Genomic DNA, 7,182 nt, shown 5'->3' on the forward strand with positions numbered 1-7,182 from the left:
GACAGTTCATCTCAAGAACATCACTCCAAGCAATAACATTCAGTCAAACTATAATCAAATGAGATGCAACCCCAGACAAACAGAAATCCTTTCAAGAAAGTCAGCTTAAAAGAGAATAGGTTCAGGATAATCTCCATATATCTTAGGTGGACAAAACTAGCAAGTTGCCCCAAAAACACAAATCAACATCCTTACAAGTAATAGTTTAACTAAACTAAGCTCCTTCATAAAACATAGTAGATTAATTAATACAGCTTCAAACAACAGACAACCACCATTCTCTGGAGCTGCCAGAGAGATAGACAGCAAGAGGAAAAGGGCAGCAGATTCACCCAAGAAAGCGTCCTAGGCATCTAGAACCCTCATCTACTTAGATCTCTGTCTCATCTTTCTGCGCTTCCTCTTCAGTCTTCTCATACGCTTCTTCTTCCACTGCAATTAAAAAAAGAAACATTAGAGGCTGCCGCAGTTACAGTGATAAGAGAGAACAAAAATCTTAGCAAACGCCGTTTTGGTACGCTTAATTGTTATTTGAAGAGGCTAAAGAAAACCCATTGTCTCAGCTTTCCTCTTAATCTCTTTGGCTACATTCTCAATACAACTTCTGAATCCAGACATTCTCTACTCCATTCCAGGGCCTCACACTAAACCAGTACATTCTTTCCCTTTTTTCCCATATAAAGCCCATCAAATACTTCCTTTGGGGCAGAACCAGGACTTCAGAATTTTCTTACCCCAACAACAGATCCCAAAAGGCACAGCACACATCAAATAAACTCTAGTTTACGCACGGAAAAATAGTAGGCTGTCTACACAAATACAAGTTCATCATAGATAGTCCACCACACAAAAGAGAACCTTTTTTATAACCGTGGTGTCAAGGCAGCTTACGCACCTCAACTAATTGTCTAATTCCACGAGATACCACCTCAAATAGTTGTCTAATTCCATGAGATACCACCTCAGCTAATTGTTTAATTCCACGAGATACCTACTACCTCCCACTCCCACCCGGACAGGTATCGAGTACCATTATCCACCAAGGCTTGGACAAATAAGAAATCACCTAATGTTTTTGCCCCCGCATCATTGACCACTAGCCCGCACACTTGGGTGCACACATAAGGGAATTCAGAGTGGCAACATTACGAAAGAACAAGAAGAAATCTGAAAACAGAAGATAACGCTCGCCAACCATATATATGCCATGGTAATATTACTAAAACACGAAGTTCCAGCATCAGCAACTTAGTTTATTAAAGAGTACTGATTTGAATAGTCAGTCTAATTTTATTCCTCTTCCAATTGCAATCTACTACACCATCATATTAAAAGAAGTGCATCTCATATCATACTTAGACTAGAAAAAGCCCTTCTACCATTCTCTCTGTACACTCTTGCCTTGCGCTAGAAGGAGCAAATGATGGAGATGGCTGGGAGGGTAGAGATCTGAGAAAAGGCAATGTGGGCGCAATCTTGGAATGGCACAGATGTAGGCTGACTGACAGGGTTAGGCATGCGAAACAAGAGTGAGAAAGCTCATCGAATGATGCAGGTGAGAAAACAAAGGGAGGACTGATGAAGGAACTCTGGGAATTCACATGCTGGAGAAACCAGTCTCAGCAATTATTTTCTCACATCAGGTCACAAGTATTGCAAGTTTTTAACTAATGGGGCTTCCTATAACGTTCTCAATTTTGCTAACGAGGCTTAGTGTAAGGAGGGTGGATTTGCCCACATAACCAATGGAAGTCTACAAACTCCAGTAAAAATCTTAAGCAATCATAACAGTTGTAACACTGCAGAGCAAAACAATAATAGAGAAGACACTGAAGAGGGCCTTCCAGGGCTCCAACTAGGATCAGCAAGCAGTAGAGAAGTCAAAAAGCAGTGTTTTCCAAATTAAAACTTGCTAAGTTAACAGTTTTTTTCTCCTGGCATATATAGCTAACAACAACAACTATGTCTCAATGCCAAACAAGATAGTTCAGCTATATGAATACCATATATAGCATAGTGCAGGAATTCCCCAGATATGTGGTTTTTTATGACATGAAGTTGGTGAGGATGGCGTAATCCTCTTTCTTATATATTAGCATGTTAAACATAATAGGTTATGATTCTCTCTGCGTAGGATTAGATTCATGATTCCCTTGACCACCTTATAAAGAAGATGCATTATTTAGGATTTGGAATGAGATAACAGACCTTGGCCCTCATCCTTGCTTAAATTTCACCGATGGCTCACTCTTTATCTCTCGACTTTCGCCGCTTTCACGAGGAAACTGTGGCCTCCTCTTCCATTTATAAACAAGGAGGTAACAAACCCTAGCTCCGAGTAGGACATTCTAGTAATAATGGGAAAATTTCACATAAATACAATGGGTTTCTACTTTTCAATTTTATAGCCCACATTTCAATTTATAACCAACTAGCCCAGAAATAATTGGTTAAGATTCAACATTAAAAAATAATAGGTTCTCGAAATTACTATTTAATTTTTAAAAAAGATTGCTCAAGATTTTAAGTTAATTTTCGAATCAGTAACTGTGATTCAAATATTAGTTCAACAAACCAAATCCATTTGGATGGTGAAAACAAGCTTAAATATGTGGATTTAAATTTTGAATTTGATTTTGTGAGAAATTTGGAGTGAGTGTTATTTAGACTTGTTAGAAATAGTATAAGGATGTTGTATATAAAATTTGAAGTCATTTAATGGAGATTTGGACTGGTTTTGAACAAGAATTGCAACTGAAAATCGTGCAAGAAGTTCATCTACAGAAGCTTGTATAAAGGTGTATAAAAGTATATAAGATGTGTTTATACACTCATATACACTATTATACAAGAGTATACATAATTATACAAAAAACTGACTTCGTCTTCTTCCTTGCGTCTTTTCTGAAATTTAACTCATATATTGCTCAAATCACTTCAAATTTAAATTTTGAACTCCTTTTGATATTTTCAATCAATTGGAACAACACCCAATCCAAACAACTAACAAACTCAAAAAATTATATTTTCGAAAGCAAAGCTTTGAATGGCTTTCAATGGTGCACTTCTTGTGATGACCCAAAGTGTCATCTTTAAATTTAATAAGTAATTCTGTATTTTAAGACCTCAAAAATTACTATTTATCATTCCTCGACTTGCATTCGCAGTCCGTATAATTTTCCGGGAAATCTTTGTGTGAAAAATGGATTAAAATATGAAATAGAGTTTTAAAACTCAACTGAATTGACTTTGGTCAATATTTTGAGCAAACGGACTCGGATCAGTGTTTTGACAGTTCCGGTAGGTCTATATCGTGATTTGGAACTTGGGTGTATGCCCAGAATCGAATTCTGAGGTCCCTACCCCGAGATATGGAATTTTGATAAAAAATAAAAAGTTTGAAAGCTTAATGATTTTTAAGAATTTACTGATGTTGGATTTATTGACATCGGGTCCGTATTTGGGTTCTAGAGCCCGGTATAGGTCCACTATAATATTTATGACTTGTCTGCCGAATTTGGTAAGAAACGGAGTTGATTTGACGTGATTCGGACGTCCGGTTGTGAAAATATAAGTTTTGAAGTTTTCTTGAAAATTTTCTTTGATTTGGTGTCTGATTCGTAGTTCTAGGTGTTATTTTGGCGATTTGATCGTGCGAGCAAGTTCGTATGATATTTTAGAACTTGGGTGCATGTTTGGTTTGGAGCCCCGAGGGCTCGGGTGAGTTTCAGATAGCCTACAGACCATTTGAACTTTGAGAAAAATCTGGTTTTTAGCTTCTGCTGTCATCTGGTGCATTGTGCTTTGCGATCGCGAAGCCATTCCTGCGATCGCGAAGAGGAAATTGTGAATCGAGAGTTTTACCCTTCGCGTTCGCGAAGGTAGGCACGCGATCGCGGAAGGTTAACTCCCAGTGCACTTCGAAAGCGTGGGCCAAGCTGTGATCACGAAGAAGGAATGAGGCAGAAGCTGAAGCACCAAACTTGTGCTACGCGATCGCATAAGTCGGTACGTGATCGCGTAAGGTTGGGAAAATGTTCTCTGCGATCGCATGGCCATTTACGCGATCGCGTAGAGTTAATAAAATGGGCAGCCAAAATATGCTTCGCTATCGCAAACAATTATCCGCGATCGCGAAGAGTAAAATGGACCTGGCAGAAGTTGTTCTATGCGATCGCGAACGAATTTCCGAGATCGCGATGAATAAAAATCTGAAAAAAATAGAACTTAAGTTCTGGAAATGGGATTTCGACCCATTTTCAACCATTTCTAATTTTTGAGCTCGGGTAAGGCGATTCTGTCACGACCCAAAACTAACCCCTGTCGTGATGGCGCCTATCGTGGAACTAGGCAAGCCGACTCATTTCCAAAACAAACCAATATTTTCATTTTAAAGATAATTTCAAGGTTATTTGACATAAAACCTCCATTAAAAGAGTTCAAATCAAAGAAAAATAGAAGTGGGGAAAAAAAGCCCGACATCGGGGTGTCACTAGTCATGAGCATCTGCTACAATCTATCTAACAATGTCAAGGCTAACTCAGCTTGGAAAATAACTAAATACAACTAGAGGAAGATAAGAGGGAGAAGATCAAGGGCTGCGATCGCCAAACAGCTATCTTGCTATCTCCAAGAAAATCTGCAACCAGAACACTCAATAACTGCTACCGTGTCCAGCTACACCTGAATCTGCACACAAAGTGTAGGGAGTAACGTGAGTACGCCAACTCAGTAAGTAACAACAATAAATAAAGACTGAGCAGTAGTGACGAGCAATAAAACATATAACGTTCATATCAGAAAATCTCAGTAAAATACCACATGCTTTTAAAAATCAGGATTTGAATCAAACATCTCGTTTAAACCCAGTTCCAGTAAAAATCATTTAAAGACATTTTTCCAACAATTTTTCAAACAAAGGTTCAATGCAAAGGTGAGCAAAAATGGTGAAATCATAAACAGACCCTCGGGCAAAACATCACTCATATACAGCCCCTCGGGCAAACCTCACAGTCACTCGTGCCACTCGGGCATACCTCACAATCACTCTTGCCACTCGGGCATACCTCACAATCACTCATGCTTCCCAGTCACTCAGCACTCGACACTCGTACTCAGTAGGTACCTGCGCTCACTGGGGGTGTGTACAGACTCCGTAGGGTCTCCTTCATCCCAAGTGCTATAATCTGCACGGACAACTCACGTGCTACAATAATAAAGTATGCTGCAGGCGGGCAGCCCCGATCCATACTCATCCTCACAAATCAGGCCCTCGGCCAATATCAAACATAAATATGCTGCAGGCGGGCAGCCCCGATCCACACTCATCCTCACAAATCAGGCCCTCGGCCGATATCAAACATAAACCTCTCAAGACACTCGGGCATTTTAGTAAAACATGGCAATCGGCCCAAAACATTTATATGCATCAAAATAGAGTCATAAAACTGAGTTATGCGGTAAACAAGTATAAACATGACTGAGTATAAATTTTCAATCGAAAACAATGAGAGGATGGTAAGAAACAGCCCCTAAGGGTCCAAACAGCATTGGCGCAAGGCCCAAACAGCATTAGCGCAAGGCCCAAACATGGCATTCAACACAATTTACAGAAATTCTTTCTAAAACATATAAGTATCAAATGGTTTCAACAAAGTATGCAACCTTACAGTTGCTACGGGACGGACCAAGTCACAAATCCACAACAGTGCACGCCCACACGCCTGTCACCTAGTATGTGCGTCACTTTAAAACAATAGAATGATACGAAATATGGGGTTTCATACCCTCAGGACTAAATTTACAATCGTTACTTACCTCAAACCGGTCAAATCTCTAACCCGCAATGATCTTGCCTCTGGACTCGGCCTCGAAATGCTCCGAATCTATTCACAATCAATACAATACCATCAATACGCGCTAATGGGATGAATTCCACAAGAAAAACTACAAAATTAGACCAAAACCCAAAATTGGCTCAAACCCGCCCCCCGGGCCCACATCTCAAAATCTGACAAAATTTACAAAACTAGAAAGCTCATTCACTCACTAGTCTAACCATACCAAATTCATAAAAATCCGACATCGTTTGGTTCTTCAAATCCTTAAATTTCTTTCCAAAAATTCCAAGCCCTAACCCCTCATTTTCACTAATTACTATGATTAAACAACGGAAAATCACCATATATACAAGTATTAGGGCTCAAGTAACTAAACTCAACGAAATACCCTTGATTCCCTCTTCAAATCCCTCCAAAAAGCTCCAAAAACCGAGTTGAAATTGTGAAGAATGACCAAAATTCGCGAAGGGTTCTATTTATGGTTTCTGCCCAGGTTTTTCGCACCTGCGGCCATTTTTTCACACCCGCGCTACCGCACTTGCGGTCCAAGAAGCCGCACCTACGCAACTCACTTAATCACCCAGATTCCGCACCTCCGGACCACTTCATCACACCTGCGGACTCGCACCTGCGATCCCAGGTGCGCATCTGCGAAACCAGTCCACACTCCTCATCTCCGCTCAAGGTTTTGCACCTGCGTGCTCGCAGATGCAGCCAATTCTTCGCACCTGCGTTCCCAGCCTTGGCCCAGCGTCTCCCGCACTTGCGCACTTCCCATGCGCACTAGCGGCCTCGCACTTGGGACCCTTTCTTCCGTAGGTGCGGAAATAGAAGAAGCAGCAGCTCCAGCTGCAATTTCCAACTTCAATAAATCCGTTAACCACCCGAAATCACCCCGAGGCCCTCGGCACCTCAACCAAAAATACCAACAAGTCATATATCAACATACCAACTTAGTTGAACCTTCGAATCACTCAAAACAATATCAAATCATCAAATTACCCTCAGATTCATGCCTAAGAACTTCTAAATTTCCAAATTCGTCAACCGATGCCGGGACCAACAAAACCATGTCCGAATAACCTCAAATTTTGCACACATGTCACAAATCACTATGAACCTTCCTCAACTTCCAGAATTCTATTCCGACCCTGATATCAAATTTTTCACTGCCGACCGAAATCACCAAATTTCCAATTTCGCCAATTCAAGCTTAATTCTACCACGGATCCCCAAATAATATTTCGGACATGCTCCTAAGAGCAAAATCACCATACGGAGCTATTGGAATTATCAGAATTAAAATCTGAGGTCGTTTACACATAGGTCCATATCCGATCCA

The 7,182-nt window shown here is 40.4% G+C and overlaps 1 long non-coding RNA gene across 1 annotated transcript; it reads right to left on the reverse strand.

The window, feature by feature from the left end:
* Positions 1 to 86: 86 nt before the first annotated feature.
* Positions 87 to 2,370, reverse strand: LOC104117709 (uncharacterized). Its single transcript, XR_691128.4, has 2 exons — positions 2,209 to 2,370; positions 87 to 432 (listed from the first exon to the last, which is right to left on the reverse strand). It is a non-coding gene; the product is annotated as an uncharacterized lncRNA (long non-coding RNA).
* Positions 2,371 to 7,182: the final 4,812 nt, after the last annotated feature.

Source organism: Nicotiana tomentosiformis, chromosome 11 (genome assembly GCF_000390325.3).
Source record: "Nicotiana tomentosiformis chromosome 11, ASM39032v3, whole genome shotgun sequence".
Lineage (NCBI taxonomy): Eukaryota > Viridiplantae > Streptophyta > Magnoliopsida > Solanales > Solanaceae > Nicotiana > Nicotiana tomentosiformis.